The 25,722-nt window shown below is 42.1% G+C and overlaps 1 protein-coding gene across 1 annotated transcript in view; it reads right to left on the bottom strand.

Moving 5' to 3' along the window:
• The window catches only part of GCN1 (GCN1 activator of EIF2AK4), a gene marked incomplete in the record, with an annotated part of 2,100,248 nt that overhangs the window by 420,938 nt on the left and 1,653,588 nt on the right, over positions 1-25,722 (bottom strand).

A 25,722-nucleotide genomic window follows, 5' to 3' on the forward strand; every position in this document is an offset into this window, starting at 1 on the left:
CTCCTTTCAAGAAGGTTTTGCACAAGGAGTGTGACATGATTGGATTTCCCAACAAGCCAAAATGGAAATTGGAAATGGCAGCTAACTGAACTCTGACTGTAGCGGCTGCAGCTCCTTCACGAAAAATTGATGCTAGGAAGGATAGAACAGATTCTATAGGAGCCATATATGCATCTAAGCATTGGTCTGTAGTCCAAATAAAAAACCTTTTCCATTTGCTGGAATATAGTTTCTGAGTGGAAGGTTTATGGGATGAGATCAGAATGTGTTTGACAGAAGGAGATAGGGGAATACACCTGGCTATTCATGGAACTGAAGCAGCCATGCTGTCAATTTGAGGGTGTGGATGGTGGGATGGAACTGCCCCGATTGATGAATCAGAAGGTCTGGAGATGGGTCCAGAATACATGGTTCCTCCAAAAGGTAGGGCCACAGGAAGGGAAACCATACTTGTCGAGGCCAGTAAGGAGCAATGAGGATCAGGGAACTCCAACTGTTTTGCTTTCTGTATTACCTTTGGGATGAGAGGAAAAGGTGGAAAGGCATAAAGAAGTCCTGGGGGGCAATCGTACACTAGAGCATACCTGGATGACATCCTCGGACAGGGAATGAGGGCAAAGTAGCTGCTGCATTTGGTGTTCTGGTGAGTGGCAAATAGGTCACAGGAAGGCTGTCCCCCATCTGTGAAAGATCTCTCTCGCAACTTCTGGATTCAGGGAACACTCGAGAGGCATCAGAATTGCTCGGCTGATTGTCTGCTATTACGCTGGATTTCCCCGGGATGTGCGTTGCTACCAGAAAACATTGAGTGTCCATTGCTCATTTCCAAACTCTTAAAGACTCTTGGCAAAGCGGATAAAATTTGGTTCCCCCTTGCTTGTTTATGTACCACATGACAGACATGTTGTCTGACTGGATCGCAATTGTCCTGGTGGGAAGGGAGCTGTGAAGTGCTTGCAATGCATACAGCACCGCTCTCATCTCCAGAACATTTATGTGCAAGTGGTTCTCGTGGTTCTGCCAAGTACCTTGGACTGTCAATCCCAGATAATGCCCCCCCCCCTATCTGGGAAGCGTCCATGGTCAAAACAGATTTCTCCTTGGGGAGGAACAAGTGGACGACCTAGGAGAAGTTGTTCTGTGTGCAACCACCATGTCAGAAACTTCTTGCAGGTGTTATAAAAATCTGATGAGACAATGGAAGGTCTTGCATCGACCATTCGGCAAATAAAGTACAGTTGGGTACACTTACCATAAATGTAGATGTTCGAGTGTATTCACTGTTGCAGTCATTACATTTGGGTAATCTGCTGGCAGGTTGCCCTCAGTTGGCCTGATTAACAAAGTCTTGGGTCATGCGTCGGTTGCTTTCCCTTCTTCCATGATGTCAGGTCGTCAGGGGTATAAAACATGCAGCCAACGGCACTTTCATCAGTTTTTCTTGCCCCAGATGTCAGGTGCCCCCCCCAAATGGGGAGCAAAATATATATGTATATAATTTAGAACACAAACGATATACCTGCAATCAAAAGCAAATACACCAAAAAGGCTTTCAAGCATATTAAAGGAAAGAAGAGGTATAGTAAGAGAAAAAACAGGGGGGCTGCAGGGTGGGTAACCAGGACTGCAACAGTGAATACACTCGACCATCTACATTTATGGTAAGTGTACACAACTGTACTATGTTCTTCATGTTTCACTGTTGCAGTCATTACATTTGGGTAGATTCCCAAAGCTATGGTTGGGAGGATGGATTTATACAGAATTAGGAGCAGCTATAAGGCCCTGCAGGACTGCAGTGGCAAAGCCTGCCCTGGATTTAGAGAAGAGAGGTAAATTGTAATGTTTGGTGAACGTATGAACTGAGCTCCAGGTAGCAGCTTCTAGAATGTCGCTCGTAGGAACCCCTCTGAGAAAAGCTGCAGAAGTAGATGCAGCCCTGGAGGAATGAGATCTGATCCACTTGGGGATAGGTTTACCATGGTGCACACACAGAAACAAATACAATGGCTTATCCATTTATAAATAGTTTGCTTTGAAATAGGTTTTCCCTCTGCCCCTGTAGCAAAAGTCACCAATAGTTGCTCAGATTTTCTTAGAGGATTTGTCCTGTTTAAGTAGAATCTAAGTTGTCTGTCCACATCCAATGAATGCAGAATCCGCTCACCCTTGTTCTGTGGATTGGGAAAGCAAGTTGGCAGATGAATGGTCTGATTAAGAGCCACACTGGATACTACCTTAGGCATAAAGGATGGATTGGTCCTGAGAGGCACACTGTCTGGATGGAAAATAATAAAAGGCTCCACTGCCATAAGAGCCTGTAATTCTGAAATCCGTCCAACTGAAGTAACTGCTAAAAGAAAAGCTGTTTTCCAGGAGAGATATTTTAAATCTGCAGTAGCAGCTGGCTCAAAAGGAGGTAGAGTGAGTTTTTCCAAAACAAAAGTGAGGTCCCATGCAGGAGTTTGTGCTCTCCTGGGAGGTCGTACATTTTTGGCCCCTCTGAGATACTGCTTTAGCAGAAGATGAGAAAAGAGGGGAGGCTCTGTGTTGTAATGAGCTGAAATGGCAGAGGCATGGATTTTTATGGAAGAGAAAGATAAGGCCCTTGTGAAGCATCTCAGTTAAATATTGCAGAATCTGAGGAATAATGGGTATTTGCTGTGCTTATTCCTTGCGATTGGTTCCAGGCACAGAATCTTTTCCATTTATCAGCATAAGATTTTCTAGTACTAGGTCTTCTAGCCTCCAAAATGACATCCATCACATGTTTGCTGAGAGATGTAATTGGCAAAATTAGTTGATTAACCATGCTGCAAGATTCAGAGTTTGGAGCTGAGTGTGCAGAATTTGATAGTTCTGCTGAGACAGTAGGTAAGGTGTCAGAGGCAGGTACCATGGAGGAAGGTGTGACACTGCGGAGGAGCGGGTACCAGTGTTGGCGAGGCCAGTTTGGAGCAATCATTATAATTTTTGGTTATTCCTGTCTGACTTTTAGTAAGACCTTGGAGAGCAGAGGCACAGGAGGAAAGGCATAGACTGATAGGTTTTTCCAGCTGAAGGATAGAGCATCCACTTTCCAAGCTTTTTTGTGATGAATTCTTGTGCAGAATTTGTCCAACTGATAATTCTGGGGTGAGGCAAAAAGATCTATGTCTGGGCTCCCCCATTTGCGTGTCAACATGCTGAAGATTTGTGGATCCAGTTTCCATTCGTGTGGGTCCATAAGATTTCTGCTTAGTGCGTCTGCCAGAGTATTTTGCTTTCCTGGCAGGAATTCAGCTTGTAGATGTATTTGGTAAGTCAAGGCCGTGTTCCACAATGCCATGGCTAGCCTGCAAAGGGGGTAGGAGTGGGTACCCCCCTGCTTGTTTATGTACCACATGACTGTGGTGTTGTCTGTCTTTATCAGTACTTGTCCTGGATGAAGATAGTCCTTGAAGGCTGTCAAGAGCATTCTGTACAGGTAGCATTTCTTTCTGGTTGATATATAGGTGCATTTGATTTGGGCTCCATTGGCCCTGAATGCATCTTCCGGCCAGATGCGCCCCCCAAGCATAATCTGATGCGTCTGTAGTCAGAGTTTGGGCGGCAGGGGGTGGAGTGAATGAGAGTCCCTTGTTTTGGTGGCAGGCCTCTTCCCACCATAGGAACTCTAACTGCAGGCAAGGAATGATAGGAATAATTGTTTCCAGGCTGTGACAATGCTGACTCCATAAGCTTTTTAGGTACCACTGAAGTTTCCTCATATGCAGTCTTGCATATGGAATTATTTGGATTCAGGAGGCCATGAACCCCAAGGCCTGCAGAATTTGTCTTGCAGATAGCTGGGTATTTGTGGCCACCTGTTTGAAGTAAGTTATCAATTGAATTTGTTTTTCTGGAGTAAGGTAGGTCATCTGGGCAGTTGTATTCAAGCTTGCACCCAGGAATGTAATTATTTGAGAGGGTACCAGTTGTGATTTATTTTCGTTTATGGTGTACCCTAGACAAGTTGGAAGTCTTTTTACAAACGCCATATGTTTTAGAAGAGTGTCCTTGTTTTCTGCATGAATTAGACAATCATCCAGGTAAGGATAAATTTGAATGTTTCTTTGTCTGCAAAATGCAATTACTGGTGCCAGGCACTTTGTGAAGACCCTGGGTTCAGTAGATAAGCCAAAGGGCAGTGCAGAGAACTGGTAATGTAAATAGCCTGCTGTGAATCAGAGGTATCTTCTGCAAGATTCCCTGATTGGGATATGCAAGTAAGCCTCTTTTAAGTCTAGAGTTACCAACCATGCATCCTTGCCTAGCATAGGCAGTAACTGTTGTAGAGTTAGCATCCTGAATTTTGGAATGTTCAGAAATGTATTTAGAATGAATAAGTCCAGAATTGGACACCATGATTTGTCTTTTCTGGGTACCAGGAAAAGTCTTGAATAAAAACCTTGTCCTTTTTACTTTTCTGGTACTGGTTGAATAGCCTCCATATCCATGAGGGACAGGACTTGTTTCTGTGCCTCTGCCCACTGATTTGGAGGCAGATCTGGCCATCCATTTGGAAATGGCAACGTGTGGAAATGAAATCTGTCCCCCTGGGATACTATATTTAAGACCCACTTGTCCTGGGTAATTAGATGCCAATTTTGAGAATGAAGTGCTAGTCCCCCCCCCCAAAGGGGCTGCCAAAAGATAAGTGCTTGGAAATGGCACAAGAAAATAATTGAGTCTGTTTGTTTACCGTAGGGTGGTGCTTTGCTACTTCCTGATTTGAAGGTGGAGGCACCCCATTGTTTTGTCCTGTAAGATCCTTGTGACTAAAACCTGGAGCCCTTGGACTGTTTGGGTTTGACCTGAGCGGCTCTGTTGGGTACTGCAAAGGACCAATTCTTAGTAGGCCAGTGCCTACTGAACCTGGGTGGCTGCACTTGCAAGAAATCTTTTACAGTTTGCATAGATTTAGCTTGGTCTTCCATCTTTTTCAAAACAACTTCTGCCTTATTACCAAACAGACTGTCCTCTTGTAAAGGAGCATCCAACAATTTAGCTTTAACATGATCAGGCAGATTTTGCTTTTTGAGCCAAGCATGCCTTCTTATCACAGAACCAGTTGCGGTGGCCCTGCAAGAGGCCTCCAAGGAATCAAAACCACATTGCAAAGTATGCTTTCCAACTTGTTCAGCTGAATGCAATAAATCCTGTAACTATTTTCCACACAATCAGAAATCAACATAATTTTCTGTTTCAGTAAGCCCATGACATGCTGTTGATATTTAAGCATATGAAATTCACAGTTTAAAGCCCTGATTGCCAGGGTTGCAGATGTAAAAACCTTCTTAACCCATCTATCCAGCGCCCTGGAGTCTCTATCAGAATAGGTAGGATTTTTAGCAGTAGAAGCCTTAACACCATTGGGACCCTGAGAAATTGTTTCAGGGTCAGCAGTAGGATTTTTGAAAATAAATTTGTGGGAGTCAGGAACCCTGTAATATCTGTCTGGCTTACTAGGAGCCGGAGGCAGGGAATCAGGAGCTATGCTGGATTCTGAGAAAACATCATCAACAATGTCTAGAACAGGAGGTATAGCCAAAGGCCTATGCTGCAGAAGAAGGAGGAAATCCCTAAGCCTCTTTTTAGATTCTGAGAAATCCTGACTCTCCCAGTGAAAGTGTTCCCTTAGGGTATGCAAAGTTTCTCCAAAAGAAAAATCCTCAGGAGGAGAAGCAGAAGGAATGGAATCTTCTGCATCAGAGTCCTCATAAGGTGGAATAGATAATTCTTGATCAGAAGAGGAATCAGAAGAAATAGATAAACCTGATCTGATGATTCATAGTCAGTGCCTTGCTTAGGCCTCTTAGCAGGAGGGGGATGGGTACCCCGATCAAGGTAATTAAATCCTCAGCCATTTTGATCATTTGCTTTTTATGCATGTGGCCCAAGCGTCATTTTTTTAGACATAGTTTTGACCTTAGTTTTGAAGATGGCGTCGGTTTAATAAACAAATCTTTAGGCGTGAAAACACCATCAGAAGCCGGTGCCTGTTCAGCGGCTCCGGAACCATCTAAGGTAGAGACATCCGTGGGTTCAATACTTAAAGTGTCTCACAGCATACCAGACTCCGAATGGGTCTCGATAGAGGCCTGCGAATCAAAAGTAGCGGGCATCAGGGGCTGCAAAATCACCTCACTGAGTACCGGCGACTGGCTTACGAGAAGCTTCGTCATCGGTTTTGGACCCCGACGGTCTGTCTCTTTTTCTTTGCGTTTTTTATGTATTCCGGTAGTCGGATTGCTAACAGACATTTCTGGATAGTTAAATCTTGAGCCAAAATATTCTGATGCAAAAATATACCGATGCTTAATAGTGCGTTGATTAAACTTAGCACAAAACTAACGGCAAGGCACGTTGTGGTCAAGGCCTAGGCAAGGAATACAGTACAAATGAAAATCCTTATGAGGTATTTGCTTCCCACAAGTAATACAATTATTAACTTTTATTGACATCGGTAAGGAGCAAGAAAAACTTTCCCCAACGGGGTACATAGCTTTAAGTTGAAGACTTTGGTTCTGAAACTCGAAAATGACAATTTCAGGAGTTGGCCGATTGGCACTTCAAAACTGCTTCTACTTCGTGCACCGCGTGGCAAGAAAGACTGAAGAAAATGGCGTCGGCTGCATGTTTTTATACCCCTGACGACCTGACATCATGGAAGAAGGGACAGCAACCGGCGCAGGAGCCAAGACTTTGTTAATCAGGCCGACTGAGGGCAACCTGCCAGCAGATTACCCAAATGTAATGACTGCAACAGTGAAACACGAAGAACATCAGCCACTGAAGTATCCTCATGTGTAGATGGGCTAGAGAAACTAATAGGATAGAGGAAGGCACAGTCCCTACGACTTGAAGGACTACCCTGGCCTGAACTTTTTACTTGTTTAGCAAGGATCCGACTTGGTTGGGTAATGATTCTACTCTTTCTGGTGTTAGTCATGCTGACATGGTGGTTGAGTATTTCTGAGCCTAAGAATACAATGTGCTGCGAAGGAGACAAGGCTGACTTTTTTAGGTTGACTGTGATGCCTAGACTGGCACATAAGGATAGAGTCTTGTCCCTGGTTCTGATGAGTTGATGCTTGGTGGTAGCAGTGAGGAGCCAGTCGTCTAGGTAAGGAAACATCTGGAATCCTTGATGTCTCAGGTGAGCTTTAACCACTGCCATGCATTTGGTGAACACTCTGGGGGCTGAAGTGAGACCAAAGGGCAGTGTTCTGAACTGAAAGTGACTGGCTCCCAGCCGGAAGCATAAGTGTCTCCTGGAGCGCCTGTCCATTTTGATGTGGTAGTACGTGTCCTGGAGATCTATTGAGCACATCCAATTGTCTTTCCCGATAAAGGGAGATATTGACTGCAGAGTGATCATTCGGAACTTCGATTTCTTTATGGACTTGTTGAGCCTGCTGAGATCTAGAATTGATCTCCAGTCCCCTGTCTTTTTTGGAACTGAAAAGAATTGAGAGCAAGTTCCAGATCCTATTTGCTCTGTGGGGACTTCTTGGATGACTCTTTTTTTTGCAGCAACGAGATAACCTCTGATGCTGCACGATCTAGTTGAATGGGTGGTATATGTCTGGTAGAGACCGGTTTGTTGGGGGTTCGGAAACAAAAGGGATCAGATAACCTCTGGATATTATGGTGTGCACCCAACGATCTTGTGAAATGTTTAGCCAGGTGCTTGGGTACAGCGATACACAACCCCCGACTGTCTCCAGAGATGGACAGTCGGGCAACCCCTCAGGGGCGATGAAAGGGACAATCAGAGAAGTTTCCTCTATCTCCCTTATGTTGCGGACCTCCCTGCCATGAGGGCGGCATCTTCCATTATATCCTCACCCTCTGCCTCAAGGGGAGGGTTGACCTTGTGCCTGAGGGAAACCTTTTTAGGATTTATGGAACCACATTTTCCCTCCCGTATTACCCTTGGAATAGGGTCTAGACGGGAGGAGAAACAGACTCTGACAGCAGATCAGGTTTTCCCTTCCCGCTCGCACCTAGTCAAAGTCTCTTTCACTTGGGGTCCAAAAACAGATGAACCATCAAAGGGGGCATTAGTGAAGGAAGACTTGAATGATTTCGTGAAATTACAAAGACGCATCCAAGAATGTCTCCTGAGGGATATTCCTGCTGCGGGCTGCCCTACTCGCTCCATCTGCTGCGTACGATATGAGACGGATGGTTGGCTCCTAGCAAGGGGGAACGGCTCCGAAGTAAAAGTGGGAACCGAGCTAAGTCAAGCCGAGGCACTGAGAGGGAGGGTCAGTTTTGAAGAAAAGCCAGGGTGACTGTCCCCCTCAGAGTCGTCTCGAGAGTGTCAACTCCCAGATCCCTCGGCTCCAGACTGAGCCACCGAGGATAGAGTAATCGGCTCCGAGGAAGTGGGGAGGATCCTCGGAACAGACGGATCCAAGACTGAAAAACCTGAAGTAATAGGCTCCGAGAGCGAAGCAGTCGGAGGAGGAACAGTGGCAGGTAAGGGAGTCGGCTCCAAAGCCTTTGGGTCCAGAGGGGCCAATTTCTTTGCCAGAGCTGGATCTGAAAGCAACCTCTTCACCACCAGCTTAATGTCCTCATCCGAGAGTGTCCTGGAGGATCTGGTGGAGACAGAAGGAGATCTCTTCCTCTCCAAAACAGGAGATCTGGAAGGTGGGTGACAACATCAGTATCAACTTATTAACTTCCACCCAACATGGATTCAGACCCAGTCACAGCACCATGACTGCCCTCCTATCCTTCCTGGAAACTGTGAATAAAGCCAGGGATTCTGGCTCTACTGTATCTACCCTCCTACTTGACCTCTCTAAGACCTTCGATTCTATCTCTCACAATCTTCTCCTGACTAAACTATCTAACCTAAACCTATCCCCTTCCTCTCTCAATTGGTTCACCAGCTCTCTCTCCAACAGGCAACAAGCTGTCAAGTGGAAAAAAAAGCCATCTCCTTTTTCCTTAACACCCCTACTGGTGTCCCCCAGGGTTCCCATTTTGGGTCCCCTCCTTTTCAATACATTCATAAATGATTTATTCCGCTCAATCCCTTACGCTAACCTTATTCAATATGCAGATGATTCAACAATTATCTGTGCAGCCACATCCATCCCCACTCTCTTAAAGCTGACTCAAGACGCCTTCTCCACCACAGAACAGTGGATGAAAGACAATCAGCTAGCACTCAATGCATCCAAAACCAAACTTATGGTATTTACCCCCTCTAAAACCAACACCATCAATAGAAAACTATTCTCCATCACCAGCCAGGATAACACATCTCTTGAACTGGTATCTGAAACCAAACTACTACGAGTCCAGATCGATGACCAGCTTAAATTCAATACTCACCTACAACTAAACATAAAAAAAAAAAAAAAATTGGCATGCTCTACCGACACAATAGATACCTCACTACATCTACTAAGCTCACTCTCGCTACTACAGTTCTCATCCCTTCCCTCCTTTATGGTGCCCCTCTCCGAACAATCCTACAATCATCTCTCAAAACAAAACTGTCCTGATGGTGCCCCTCTCCTAACAAACCTATAATCATCTCTCAAGACAAAACTGTCTTTGAAACTGACCCTTCTTGTTATAATAAAATTGCCAAATTCACCACTAGCCACAAATCATCAACCCATCACTGTGCACCTCTCCACAAACTAAACTGGCTAGAGCTTCCCAACTATCTCGCCTGTACTCAGCTTACTTATGCACACAAACTCATTTTTCATCCCTCCCTCTGCTCTACCTTTAAAATGCACCAGCCACAAAGACTCTGAAGATCTAGCAACCAAAACCTAATAGAACTGTACAAACCCCTTCGCTCCCCAAGACAAAACCTCCTGTCTTTGCCCTGGCACGCCTATGGAACTACCTCCCTCCCTCCATCCATACTATCACCAACCTCCCTTCCTTTAAAAAATCACTTTACTCACATCTAACATCCACGTGGGACTGCTCCTGCTCCCACCCCTCAAAGCCTATTCTCCACTTCCTACAGGCAACTATCTCATATATTCCAGACACCAAACACTAAGCCAACTGTAAATAACCTCTTATAATTCTCATATCTTACTATTCCATTTCAAGAAACTGTATATTTACTAAAACAATGCTTTGTTTTCTACAAAATGTAACCTAAAAATTTTATTGTACCTGCTTAATCATCGTCTTCTACAAAATATAACCTAAAAATTTTACTGTAACTGCTTAATATTTGCTTTGTCTTTGAACCTACAAATGATTTAAATTGTAAACTGCTGTAATCTTTTTGTAACCTTTGTATTGGAGCTTTTCTCCCCAGGACTCCATTGAAAACAGGTTCTTATTGGCCCAATGGACTATCCTGGTTAACCAACTGCAAATAAATAAAATAAATACAATATCAGGTGAAATTCTTGGTAGCAAAGGTTGCCTCGGCACCGAGGAGACCGAAGGTACCAATGTGGAAGAAGCTGAATCAGAGCCAGAACTCCTTGGCTCCGACGCTTTGGTCTTTTTAGACGGCTCCAAGGCTGGGGCCGAAGATTTTCATTTTGAAGACTTAGGAGCTGCCTGACCGAATTCCAGCTGTTCCTGGAAGGAACTGGTCATAAGACCCCTATCAATGAGTTTTTGTTTCCTCTCATTCAAGACCCTGGTGATAAACGCATGGCAAAAAGTACAGAGCTCTTGCAAATGAGATTCATCTAAACAGTACACGCAACTAGTGCGACTGTCTGTCAGACATTTTTTGTGAGCATCTATCGCACTTTTTAAACCCCGAAGGGCAATGATCCCTATGCTCTCTATCCTTTTCCTTGACATACTGACTAAAAATTATAGACTAGCTAGACCAGCAACAACAATAATTAAGTACTAACTACTGACAAAGGGATACTAAGAAGAAAGGAGTAACTTTTTTTTTTTTTAATATAAGACACACTCAGGGAGGAAAGGCCCTCTAACTTAAATGGGCCGTACAATCCTAGGGGAAGAATAGGGGTCAGAAACTCTCAATAACAGTGTCACAAGATATAAAAATATTAAAGACTGTAAAAAGACAGTAAAGGTCAAGAAAAAAGGACGAAATTTAGTAAATAAACTGTTAATTAGCCAACGAGCCAGTAAGACATAACTTTGAAGCTTTCGTGGCAAACAAGATCTGGGGAATTGTCGTGAGGCACCATGGGATAGGGTTAGCCTCGAGCCAGTTAAAGCTCTCGACCTTTAGTATCGGCCGAGTCGGAGCCGAATATCGGCTCTGAACCCATCCAGCAAGAATTACGGTGAGATAGGACTGCATAACATCATTTATTACTATAAAGACTTGTTCAAAATCTAGGACAGGAAGATGAGAAAAACAGTTACAAGCAGCCCAAAGAAAGGAGGGGAGGAGACACAAAGACAGGAAGGAGGGAAGGAAACACAAAGACAGGAAGCAGAGGAAGAGACACAAAGACAGGAAGCAGAGGAAGAGACACAAAGACAGGAAGCAGAGGAAGAGACACAAAGACAGGAAGCAGAGGAAGAGACACAAAGACAGGAAGGAGGGGAGGCGACACAAAGAAGATAAATGCTAGATGAGGGTATAACTGTGACACCAGTACATTGTGTTTTGTGCAGCAGAACGTTATGGCACAAATGTATATGGCTACCTTAGTACCAGGTTAACCAGGGATGGTGCAGGTGCAGACACATCAGGTGTTGCTTCAGTTGGTATTTGAAGTCATTCAGTTACTCACTGTCCTAAAATGCTCCTACTTTTCTCTCCCAATCCCAAAAGATCCTCTGTTTTACCCTTCTTTATAAAATCAAATAATGGTACCACAATATCTCCCGATGTGTGCACAAAACTTCTTGGAGTTTTGGTTGACAACAGTCTCAAATTCCATAAGTTTGTCAAACTATTAAAACCATTCACAAAAAACATGGTACCATTATATAGGATTAAACCTTTTCTTACCCCACCTGCTAGAACAGCCATAGCCCTTTCTCATCTGCTCTCTACCCTTTTCTATGTCTCCCATCTACTTACCAACTTAAACAAATGTGATCTTAATAAACTCTCCACCTGTTATAACCACATAGCTAGATTTTCCACTGGTATGCCTTACAGAACACATCACTGTAAGCACCTAAGCTATCTGGGCTGGCTAGAGTTGCCCAGCCTATTAAATTACAACCAACTAATAATGGCTCACAAAGTACTTAACCAACCAGACAATATTCCGGCTCTTAAAACATTATCTACCCCCCATGTAACTTTAGACCACTTCACTCATCTAATAGACTGTTAAGTCCAAACTGTTCAATCCAAAAACATGGCGGGTGACTGTCTGCCAATTTTGTTGGTAAAACTTGGAACTCTGTGCCTGATGACATCATTCAAGTGACCTCCCTAACACAATTTAAGAAAAGTCTCAAGCAGTATCTTAATAAACATTGGCTATGTTCTTGCTCTAAACCGGACTAAATTTTTGGAATACCTGTGTATTTATACTATGTAATGTGTTTTTATTAAGTGTGCTATATCTCAGTTCTTTGACTGTATAACTCAAATGTCTCTACTGAGCTTGTAAACTTTACTTGTATATTTTTTGTTACGCTTATTCTTTTAACTACCTTTGGAGCATTTCTCCCCGGGCATCTGCTGAAAATGGACATGGATCCAGTCAGAATTTCCCGGTCAATAAGTGTAAAATAAAATAAAACAAATAAATGGTATTCCAGTGATTAACAATGCATGTGAATATGGGGGAATCCTGCATTGTTGTTAGAGTTAGTTATGAGGAGTAATGATTTGTCAGTGGAGCACAGAGGTCACTAAGTTAACTCTGAATGATGGGTGTGAACAGACAAGAACTTTTCAGGGTTGTGCAGTAGTTTGAAGGTTGCAATTAATTGTGAGTACAACAAATTATTTAGTTTGTGCCACTTTAGTTGTTTTGGAGAGAGGCAGTGATGTAATCTACATTGTTGGCTGGTTGTGAATTTAACTTCTTTACTATAGCATTGTTCTAGTCTGGCTGACAGAGAGGACTGGAGATTGGTTAAGAGAGGACAGTCATTTAATAGGGCGGGGGGGGGGGGGGTAGAAAAAAAAGTGACTATGTTTTGTTTTGTAGTCAGTAAAGGTAGTGTTTTACTCTGTACAGGCAGCCTAACTTTTGATGAGTCTTCTTTATGGCTTGCTGAAGGTAGAGAGAGACAACACATTATCATATGCATCTAATGCCAGGTTACTTACCAAAGAACTAAACATTGCACACTCAAAACTGAAATCTCTTCTCTCTATTAGCAGATAAAAGTAACAACTCAGCTCACCACCAGCTTGTCTAAAACATGCAATCTTTAAACAGGAAAATAAAGAAACCCTTCCCACTAACTGACCTCAAAAAGTCTTAAAAAGTATATAATATAACCATAAAGTTCAACAAAAAAATTACATTTAGCTCATTGCTCATGCCCTTATGAAATAATATTTCACATGAAAAAATATACCATTCTCCCCTTTCTGTTAGAGTTTGAGAAAGATCCAAGAATAATTTTGGAATACAATGAACAACAAACTTTAAGAGGTTACTCTTCTGAGAATGAGACTGTAGAAATGCTATGCCACAGTGTTATTTCAAGCATTCCTTATAGGTTTATAGGTTCAAGCCTAGCATTAACAATTCCCTGGCTATTTCTTCCCACAATATTTACCTCCCTGGACCCCTGTCTAGCAGGGTGACTGATGTGATCCCCGGGGTGATTTCCTATCTCCCATCCAGTCGTCAATGTTCCTTTTGAAGAGGGCCAAGAAGGTGCTCTGCTTGACATGTATGGGCAGTCTGTTCCAGAGTCTGGGGAGTCTCTGGGCTAAGGAACCCATCCCTCCAGCATGTTTTGTTCATTGTGATGACAAGGTTTAGATCCCTGGATTGGGATTTCTTTAAGTGTAGCATGTCCAACAGCTCTGGGTTTGACAAGGCCTTGTATGTTAAGCAGGGATCCCCCTCTGAGTAGATGATATGCGACAGAGTACAGCTGGAGTTTTTTTTTTTAGCCGGGCAGCATAGGGCATCTGCTTTAGGCCTGTGATTCTTTTAGTGAGATTTCTGCGGCATTTCCAGTTATTGCAGATGTCTTGTGAGGTACATACCAAATGGGGCGTTGTACTCTATGATGGCTCTAATGAGGGATGAGTACAGTTGGACAATGACCTCCTTTTTTCTGGATGAAAAGCCCTCAGTGATGAGGTGTGCCACATAGAAGGATTTTCTGACTGTTGTGGCGATGTGGTTATCGAAGGCGAGACCACTGTCCCTTTGTGTTCCTAAGTCTCTTATCACACTTTCGGTGTTTAGTGTACTGTCACCTATGTGATAATTCATGGGTACATGTTTTTTCCCAAAGGGGATAACTATACACTTCTTGGCACTGAGCTTGAGCCCATGGCTCTGGCACCAAGCATCTGTTTCTGTAAGGCACTTCAGTAGAATATCCACATCATTTGGGGATTCAATAATGGCTCCCAGTTTGCAGTCATCTGTGAACGTTGTTAGCCAGAGTCCCTTAGTGTTGGCCTGTACTTCAGAGAAGTAGATGCCAAACAAGAGCGGTCCCAGGACTGAACCCTGAGGTACTCCACTTGTCACTTGTCTGGAGCTGGATTTGGAGTCGGCTACTTTTACAGTGCGGGTTCTGTCAGTAAGCCAGTTGGCAACCCATCGAGGGATGTAGGGATTTATGCCCAGCTTAGTAAGTTTATCTAAGATTTCAGAGTGGGGGATGGTGTCGAAGGCCTTGGCGAGGTCCAGATAGGCTGTGTGGACCGCCTTATTCTCGTCCACGGCTCTGGAGACTGATATGAAGAAGTCAACCAGGTTCAGGAGACACGATCGGCCCTTCACGAACACAAACTGGGTGGGGTCCAGTGTTTGAAGGTTACCAATGTCTTTGTTTATAAGTTCCATGACAATACGTTCCATGGCCTTGCAGATCAGGCACGTCAGACTGATGGGACGGTAGTTCCCAGGATCCAAGGTGGACCCCCTTCCTTGTGAAGTGAGATAACTGTAGCTGTACACCACTCAGTGGGCACGAAGCCTGAGGTGAGGCTATGATTAAACATGACACTTGGGTGAGGTGCCAGTTCATTTTGTAGTTTATGTAGTACACAGCCCAGGATGTCATCTGGTCCTATGGATGCTGTATTCTTAGCTTTGGAGAGTGCGTTTTTTACCTGTGTGGCCGTGATTACCGGAATTTGGCAATCTTTTGGTATTGAGATGGGCCCTTAAAGGGATGAGAGGGAGGTGAAGTTGGCACTGAATCGATCTACTAGGATACTGGCAATGTCCTTGGGATCAGTATATTTAATGCCATTCTGTTGTAGTTCAGAGCAGATCTGAGCAGTGCCATTTACATTATTAACATAGCTATAAGATGCCTTGTGGTTGTCTTTGGAATCTTTGGCAATTTTATTTTCGTAACTAGCTTTGGAGGATTTTATAAGGGATCTCAGCTTCTTACTGAGGCTGGTGAGGGAATTTGTTTGCATCCTGGTATTTTCCTCTTTTCTGCAACAGTTTCTTCCTTCTGTTGTATAGTTTGTTTATGACAGGGGACCACCACATTGGCTTCCTTTTTTGGAGGAGAGCGTCTTGATTCTATTTGGTATGGCACGATTCATGCACGAGTGGATATGCTCGTACAGTGCTTTACTGTAGGATTTGGCAGTCGGACTTTCAGTTCCTGTCTGCATGGTTGTCATGAAGTTTGTCACCTCTGACTTGAGTAGCATGAAGTTGGCCTTGGAGAAGTTTTTTACGGGTGTTTTCTTACAGGGGGGTGGGATGTGGATGTCAAAGGTGATTAGCTCATGGTCAGACCTAACCAACGAGGGGGTGACCCACTGGTGTGGAGCATCGATTTCCCATGTTAGTAATGACCAGGTCCAGGATATTGGAGCCCCTGGTGGGACTGTGGATTAGTTGATCCAGGGTGTTGGAATTTATGAACTCCAAGAACCGCTGGGCAAAGGTGTTGATACACGAGTAGTTTTCCCAGTTAATGGCAGGGTATTTGAAATCACCCAGTATTATAGTGTTTGGTTGTATCTTAATATTTTCCAGTATGTTTAGAAAGGTGTAGTGAGAATCTTGGGGTATCATGGGGGATCTGTAGCAAGCTACAATTTGGATTGCAGTCTTACCTAGTGTTAGTTGCACCTGGAGAATTTCAGATGCATTGTGTTGGCCAACTAGCCTGAAGGTGTGAATATGGACACTCCTCCAACCTTTAGAGTTTCTGTCATGGTTTGGTGGGCGAAAAGTGTGGTAAGAGTTGTAGCCTGGTATTGTAGGGGTGCTCTCTGGAGCCTTGAACCAGGTATGGCCTAGGTATGTTCCTGACTCCATTACGCTCACTTTTCAACTATTATGTCCAACATAATTTGTCACAGGGCATCTTAAATCATAAACTACACTAGAATTGCAATAACCGTGGGGTGCAGTTATTCATTTATTGACATTTGTTTACCAGAGATTTCTGACTGGGAATAAATACCCAGTTTCAGTGCAAACCCAGGAAAAAAAAGTTCCACAGAGTTAAATATCATCCGATAAAACAGCAAAACACTATACATACGATACAATAAAGCATGAGGAGACATTAGTGAAAAAATTTCAACTAAATATGACATTAATATATACAAAAGTATTAGAAGCACAGTCCACTATGCTAGGAAGGATCTACTTCCATAGATCAAATCGCCATAAAGCCAAAATTTAAATTAACGATACCAGATCAGAAGAATGAACGTTTAACATTTCAAAACTGGTAAGAACGAAAAACCAACTTCGCATGTCAGACACCATACTGAGCTTGTGAATGGAGATAGCGGTGTACTGACAAAAACATCTGCTCCATTTAAACAGTGGATTTAAAATTAAAATGCATCTTTTTCAGAATTTCTGAATGCAGATCACTGTACAGAGAGATCAGTAAGTTTACCTTTTTCTCCACTTAGTGCGATCTCGGAGTTAGCATATATAATTTGCTGGGGGTGCTTCCCACTACATGGGGGGTTGTAAGGGAGCTTGCTCCCCTGCAAAACATGTTTAAAATGTTAAATTTTAATGTTAAATCCAATGTTTAAATGGAGAAGATGTTTTTTTTCAGTACACCACTATCTCCATTCACAAGCTGTGTATGGTGTCTGACATGAGCAGTTGGTTTTTCATTCTTACCAGTTTCAAAATGTTAAATGTTCATTCTTCTGAAACTGCGATCTTCTGCTCGTTAATTTAAATTACGATTTGTATGGCAAGTTGATCTACTGAAATAGAGCCACAAGGAAATAAAAAAAAAAAAAAGATGATGCAACTCCCCACTAAGAATGGAGAGAGGGCAAACATTGACAGCGTATAGATAAGTAATATGATGAAAGGTTAGTAAGAATGCAAAGTGTATAGATAAGTAATATGATGAAAGGTTAGTAAGAATGTAAAGCGTATAGACAAGTAATATGAGGAAAGGTTAGTAAGAATGTAAAGCGTATAGATAAGTAATATGATGAAAGGTTAGTAAGAATGTAAAGCGTATAGATAAGTAATATGATGAAAGGTTAGTAAGAATGTAAAGCGTACAGATAAGTAATATGATGAAAGGTTAGTAAGAATGTAAAGTACTTCTTCATGTAGATCACACATGAGAGTGCATAGACATAGCTATGACTTATGAGAAATTCTTTGAGAGATGACAAATAGACAGATGCTTGACAGAGTTCCATACTTTGGCTATGCAGTGTGAGTACAGACTTTGTCCCATACTTTTTTTTTGTCAACATATTTCAAGCAAGAATTTGTGTTGAGCTTGTACCAAGCAATTTGGAAGATGGTGACGAAGTACTGAGAGGATAGAAGAGCAAGTAAGGGGGTTATATAGTACTTTATAAGTTAGAAGTTGTTATACAAGGGTTAGTCAATGTGAGAGTTCTAACCAGTTGGGGGCACATGATGCAGAGCAATGATGAAATGTATGTGGAAGGTCACCTGCAAATCTAGCTCTCTTACTACAGCATTGATCCAGGTGTGATTTAAGAGAGATCTGGATCATGGCTAAAATATGTAGACATACAGGGGAGGGTGAAAGTTGAGAGTTGGCTACAGTGGAGGAGTAAGGAATTTTTTTTTTTTGCTCTACATAGCGGACCTAGCTTTTGAGTTATTTTTATACAGTTTTGTATGCGAAGATCAAACTTCTAAGTTTTCACCTATGGTGACTCCAAGCAATTTGGTATGGCAAGTATTCCAATAAATATACTGTTTAAAGAGGTAATTTGCATGGGATTTTGGAAAACAATAGTAGTAGTTTATTTTTTTTGGGATTAAGTAAAAGTTGGTTTTGTTGTAGCCATGGTTCAACTGAGTTGAAGGCATTTTGGTCATGGATTGCAGTTGTAGGGGCCTGTCAGATGAGAGCAGAGTTATTTGCATACTGAATAAGGCAAGCTTTCTGAGAGGAGGTATATAGGTTACTGATGAAAATGGTAAAGAGCTGTGGACCAAGAATAGTGCTTTAAGAAACACCTGTTTAACTAGGAAAAGGGGAGAGATTATGGGGTGGGTTATACATTGGTTAAGGTCCTTCACCTCACAGACACAAAGCACAGAGTTTGATTCTGACCTCAAGTTAATGGCTAGGTTTAAAGTGGCCCTTCGGGGCAATTAGCCTACTACTCAGCTTTGAACCTATGGAGAGAGAGGGAAGAGAACCATGTGACAGATTGAGCCTATGAAGAGGGAAGAGAGTCATGTGACAGATTGAGCCTATGGAGAGGGAAGAGAGCCATGTGACAGATTGAGCCTATGGAGAGGGAAGAGAGCCATGTGACAGACTAAACATATGGAGAGAGAGAGAGAGAAGAGAGTCATCTGACAGATTAATCCTATGGACAGAGAAGAGAGCCATGTGACAGACTGATATCTTTCAGTTAGGTAGTTAGAGAACCACAGAAGAGTTGTTTTGGAAAGGCCTAGAGAGGACATTTGAGCCAGAAGGTTCTCATGTGACACGGTGATAAAGGCTTTTGAAAGATCTAGAAAAACAGGAGACAGAAACTTTCCTTGGTCTCTAGCCTTATTAATGGTATCAGAAAAGTTTAGGAGTGCTGTAGTGTGCTATTGGCTGGTTGGAAACCATGCTGTGTTGGGATTAGGACATGTTTTTGTAAGAGGTACTGAAGGAGTTGCTTATGAAGACACTTTTCCAGGATCTTAGAAAGAGGAGACAAAGTGACAATTGACCTAAAGTTACAGATTTCAGTAGAGGAACATCCTTTATGGATAAGATTAATAAACTTTTTTTTTTTCACATGGCTAGGACAAGAGAGTCTTGACTAGATCTGTTGATGAAAACTGAAGAATGGGTAGGTATGGAGTCTGCAAGAACAAGTGACCTGTGATTTCATGCTGTTAATCCATGTCCTTGTAGGGATGTAAGAAACTCTTACAAAGACAAGTGTCAGAGAAAACCTCAGTTGTTTCTGGAAACTGCCCTGAAAGAACAAGGTGGTCCATAACAGAGTATAAGCATAGTTTCATAAGTTCATAGTTTAGTACTAAGCTAACTGCCCTTGCGAGCCATTTTAAGCCTAGCCAATTATTCCTTGTGAGACTCAAACTCTGCACCTTGTGTTTGTAAGGCAAACACTTTAGCCATTAAGTCACCCTCCCAACCCTGAGGGTTGAGCAAGTAAACATACTGTAATGGTAGAAGTTCAAATAAATCACTGCTGCAGCAGCCTCTGCTATAAGATTACATCCTGCCCAGGATATAACAACCAGACAGCTTCCAAAAACTTAGGACACGTCCCATGCATCCAGACCACTGATGGCTCAAGCTCTGCTGGAGAAAATTCAGTGGGGTCTGGGCACCAAACACTTCAGAAGATTCTTGTCAGCTGAAGAAAGGGAGGCTAAATGCTTGAAAAAGGGTAAATGCCAGGTATAAAAAATGTAAATGTCCTCACCCTGGCATCCAAAAGCATACAAAAAAACAAAAGGGAAAGGGTGGTGGGATTGGTTACTACAGTAGTGATTTATCAGAGCACCTGCTGTCTTGATACTTTACTACTTTCAACATCTGATCACTACTGCATTAACCTAAGCACTATGGGTCAGTAGTGATTTATCAGAGCACCTGCTGTCATGATACTTTACTACTTTCAACATCTGATCACTACTGCATTAATCTAAGCACTATGGATTAGTAGTGAATTATCAGAGCACCTGCTGACATGATACTTTACTAATTTTAACATCTGATCACTACTGCAGTAACCTAAGTACTATGGGTCAGTAGTGATTTATCAGAGCACCTGCTGTCTTGATACTTTACTACTTTCAACATCTGATCACTACTGCATTAACCTAAGCACTATGGGTCAGTAGTGATTTATCAGAGCACCTGCTGTCATGATACTTTACTACTTTCAACATCTGATCACTACTGCATTAACCTAAGTACTATGGGTCAGTAGTGATTTATCAGAGCACCTGCTGTCATGATACTTTACTACTTTCAACATCTGATCACTACTGCATTAATCTAAGCACTATGGATTAGTAGTGAATTATCAGAGCACCTGCTGACATGATACTTTACTAATTTTAACATCTGATCACTACTGCATTAACCTAAGTACTATGGGTCAGTAGTGATTTATCAGAGCACCTGCTGTCATGATACTTTACTACTTTAAACATCTGATCACTACTGCATTAACCTAAGCACTATGGGTCAGTAGTGATTTATCAGAGCACCTGCTGTCATGATACTTTACTACTTTCAACATCTGATCACTACTGCATTAACCTAAGCACTATGGGTTGATTACTAGAGCTTAGAATTATGGTGAGGAACGAGTTTGAGATTCCTGGAGACCCTTGGAAATACCACTAGCAAAACCTGTAACAGATCAGGGAAAGGGATCCACTTTGCAACACCTTGTAAAAGTATGTACAAAGGACCAAGTTACTGCCTCTAGAAAACTTCTACAGTCCACCCCTTTTCAAAAAGCCATAGAAGCAGCCAACGTCTTGGTAGACTGAGCCCTGACCTTGCCTGGAAGTAATTCTTTATGGTGAGAATGTCTGAAACAAACACCATTAAACGACCATTTTTAAACTGCCTGCTTTGATGCTGGCTGTAATTGTTTCTTACATTCATAAGAAACAAACAGCTCACTGGCTTTTTTGAAGGATTTTTTCTGTCCAAGTAGTATCTGAGCTGCCTGTGAATATCTAGACTATGCAGGACTCAATCTCATTTGTTTTGGGGTACTGCAAAAAATTCTATAGATATTAACAGTCTGACGCAAAGAAACTTTGAAACCACTTCAAGCATTAAAGAAGGGTTTGTTTTCAAAGGCACACTATCCTTGTGAAAACTTAGATATGACTGAGTCACCATGACAGCTTGCAATTCAGATATTCCTTTTGCATAAATCAAAGCAACAAGGAGAAAGAGGAAGAGAGGAGGGGAGACTTAGCTTGAAAGATAACTGGTCTACCTACCAGACTAACTCCTGTCATACAAATACCAGCACCAGAATTTGAAAGAATAGAGTCTTGATGTGGAGATCAGACTAATGTGAAGTGCTACTGAATTATTCTCAACTAAAGTCTGTCCAATAGAAACAAAATACTGACAGAAGCAATGAAAACCCAGAATCCTGAGACACTACCTGGCAGATGTCTGGAACTGGCTGAAAAAATTAGCAAGTTTTCTTTGTGCAGTTCCTTGTCCACAGGAAGAAAAGCTTTCCATAGGGATGCATCCAGAAGGCATCCCAGAAAACTATTACATGAGAAAGAATAAAAGATTATTTCTAGAAGTTCACCTGGAGTCCCAGACTGAGCAAGAGTTCCATGAAAGAAGTGACAGAATGCTGACATCTGGAAAGAGTCTTCAAACATAAAACCATCACCTAAATATGACAATATGTGAATGAGCTGAAGGGAGCCATGAGCAATCACTGCAGCTAGACAGGTTGTAAACACCAACGATGCAGGAGATCCAAAGGTTAAGATGCAAAATAGATACAGAAAATCTTAAAGACTTCATCTTAAGTCCAATGTTATCAAAAATGAGGGGACGGATGTGAGGTAAAGTTTGGAGGGATAACATCTTGAATTTTGGAACTTTTGACACAGAAAATCAGTAAGCATAGGTCTAGGACTCACCTCTACATTCCTTCTCTTTCTTTGGCACCAGAAAACTTCATTTCCTGTCTTATCTGAGGGCACCAGTTCTACAACCCCCACAGACATGTTGTAGAACTGGAAGAATCGGTGAAGCCTGGTTTGCCGGCTAAGAAGGAATCCACTGAAAAGGGGGAAGGGGACTCATGATGCCATCTGTACTTTTGCTGAATTATTCTCAGAACCCACTTCTCAGATACTCTAATGCCAGCAAGGAATGTATACCTAAACTGAAAAACAAATTTAAGAAACTGCTTTGGGGGGGGCTGAAGGGGCAAAGTAATCACTTGACTTTTCAGACAGTCCTTGGCTAGGTGGGGCTGTCTCTGTATCTTTTTAAAATTCTGCTTGTTTGCACCCTGCTGGGACTGTTTGTTCTATTTCATGTAAAAGGATCCTGAACTGAAAAGAAAGTTTCCACTAAACTTAGAAAAGGACAGTGAAAGTAGTCGGATAACCCCATGAATCAACTTTCCTCCTCCATCAAATACTAAGGAAATCACCACAATGGCCAAACAGAACATTTTTGGTAAGGGGAGAACTTAAAACCTCAATTTTAATATCTCCTGGAAAATTTGAATAATGCAACCAACAAAATGTCTCATAACCGATCCAGCAGCAGCCTCAGATACTGCATCATCAGAATCTTAAGAATACTTTAACGACTGCTCAATTACTAGGGAATTTAACCTCTGAGGTTAACAGCTAATCTTTCTCATATTCTCAAAAGTTGTCAGTACAAATCTTAACATATTAGCCTGACAGTTTAAAATCACGAAAGATAAAACAGAAGAAGACTAAACCTAGTTTTTCCAAATCTATCAAAAGTTGTCACATCCTTGGTCAGAGGGAATGAGGTTAGCATTCACAGTATGCTTGTCGGACGAAAGCTTTGGTAAAGGAATAATGCAGGATCTGATTTAGGATTAGAAAAAAATGTGTGTGTTGGAGGTACTTTTATAACTTATCAGACGTCTTAAAAGCAGGAAGGTGACTGCCAGGCATACTGCAAGTGGTTATAAAAGCATCCTCTAATGACAGAACTGGAGGAACTGCTGCAGGCTGAGGAAACTCCAGCTGCAACAAATCATAATGCTTCTGCTACAAGACAGGGATTTCATCCTAGGCCCATTGAAAATTCTTTCATTTTAGTAACAGTTTCAGAAAAACCTCTTCTCTTCTGGGGGGAAAATCTGAAGAAATGGCTTCAGATTAAACATTTTTAGCTTGAAGAGAATTCACTGGGGAAAAAAAACACTCCTTTGAGTTTCTGCTCTTCTGATTTGAGTAAGTGTCAAACAGAGGGGATTTTTTTTCTTTTTCCATTAGAAATCGGTGAAAACACGATTTAAAACATTAAACTTGGGAGGCTGACATAATAGCTAAGGTGTTTACCTTACAGACAAGGTTCTCGCAAGGAGTAATTGTCTAGGCTTAAAATTGCTCACAAGGGCAGTTAGCCTAGTAGTAATTTATGAACCTATAAAATATATACCATTGAGACCCTTCTTTTAGGGGTCAAAAGTTGGCATAATAGTTAGGATGTTTGCCTTGCAGACACAAGTTGCAAGGTTTGATACTCACATGGGGTAATTGGCTAGACTTGGCCCACAAGGGCAGTTAGCTTAGTACTAATATATGAAGCTATAAACCTATAAAGGATTGAAATAATCATGTAACAAACCAAGTAAGTCTTCCCTGTCCATAGTGGAAGAAACATGAGAAGCCAGATACTGTTTTTTTTTTTTTTTTTTTTTTTTTTTGTTTGTTTGTTTGTTTCCTTTTCCTGATAGGCTCCACAGAAAAAAATGCAGTTATGGCAGTAATACTAACCCATGAATCAAGCTCCTTAGCCCAGCTACACTACAGCATTTTATCCACCATGACTGACAAGACTGGTTCTCCCTTGTCCGGATAGGACATGTCTAAGTCCCAGCTCTTAGTGCCTTTCCAAGGAGCTAAACCTGAGGGATGGACAGACAATAAGTGTGAAGAATCAGGTCTGGCCACAACAGAGTTACCCACCAGTGACTGATGCAAATGGCTGACACCTGAAAATTCTGGAGACATTTTTTGTTTTGTGTGTACACAGGAAGGTAGAAATGAAGAGCCTGACAACTGCTAACCAAAATAAAGAGCCTGAAAGGTGGGAAACATAGCTTGGTTGAGTCAGTAAACCTCCTGACATAAAAGTGAAAGTTTTGAAGTAAATATTTCAGTGATAAATCACAAAATCACAATTTTCAAACCCTATGACTAGCTTTCCATGGATTCACTATACAATCTCGAAGTACTGAAATGTTGAATTTCAGTATTTCGAGACTGAATAGTCGAAAACCCACATACATCAACACCCACAATCTCGAATACCACAACCGCGACCATTCACACACACACACACACACAAACCAAGACAATCACACACACGTACATCTACCTAACTAAACAAACATAACACACAGAAACACACCTAACCTACCTATAAGCAGGGGGGCAAGCTACCCTGCACCCCCCACACCCCCCTTATATATTCTAACTCCGAGATCGCACTAAACACACAAAAAACACCACACACACTAAAATCCCTACCCAATATCCTCAAACAAACAACACTTACCTGAAACCCCAGATAAATATACAAACCGCACCACACGTAATGAATGCGACACCACGATAGCGGCAGATTCGACACTTCCGCATTCGGCATAGTGTAGTTTCGAGTAACTGCACTTTCCACTATTCGGTCTCGACGTACTGAAATTCGAGATTTCAGTATGACGAGATTGTCTAGTGTATCCCTTTCCACACACAAATGTAGAAACACATATTAACATTTTTTTCCACACAAGCATTCCTAAGGGTAAAAAAAACCCTTAAACCAGTAACAACCCATATACAATACATCTCCTAACATACAATTTAATAATGTAAAGAGAAAACACAGTTTTCCTCAAAAAAGATGAAGTGGAAGGTTTTCCCCAGAAGGGTACTTATTTATCCTGCCTTGAAGAAGCACTATTAGACTGTCATTTCCAAGATGGCTGCACGGAGAGCGCACTTGGGCAAAAATAAAGTTTTGAAACTTTGATATTCTGACAGGTTAGGCTGCAAGGAATGTGTGCTAAAGCTTTGAAGACTGGCAAAAGGTTATATCTTTGGCAGGACATAACCAGAGAGCTGAGGAATGTTGAACATGCAGTGATGATTTTGCCGTTCATTCTGCATTGGAGGCTCAGACTCAGACTTTTCCTTTAGCACTAAATATGGCCAGTTACTAGGCAGTTACATGTAGAGCAGAAATAAGCAGTGTGGAAGTCTGACCGCTGTGCAAAATGCATGCAAAGGGAATACTGGGGGCAGGCAAGGGACACAGCCCTTAAAGTACACACTAAACACATATCGGCCAGACTGACGGGCACAGCTTCCATGGTGTGGGTGCTGAGATTCTTACACTGTGTGC

Source organism: Protopterus annectens, chromosome 4.part0 (assembly GCF_019279795.1).
Source record: "Protopterus annectens isolate FY-2018-M chromosome 4.part0, PAN1.0, whole genome shotgun sequence".
NCBI classification, from domain to species: domain Eukaryota; kingdom Metazoa; phylum Chordata; order Ceratodontiformes; family Protopteridae; genus Protopterus; species Protopterus annectens.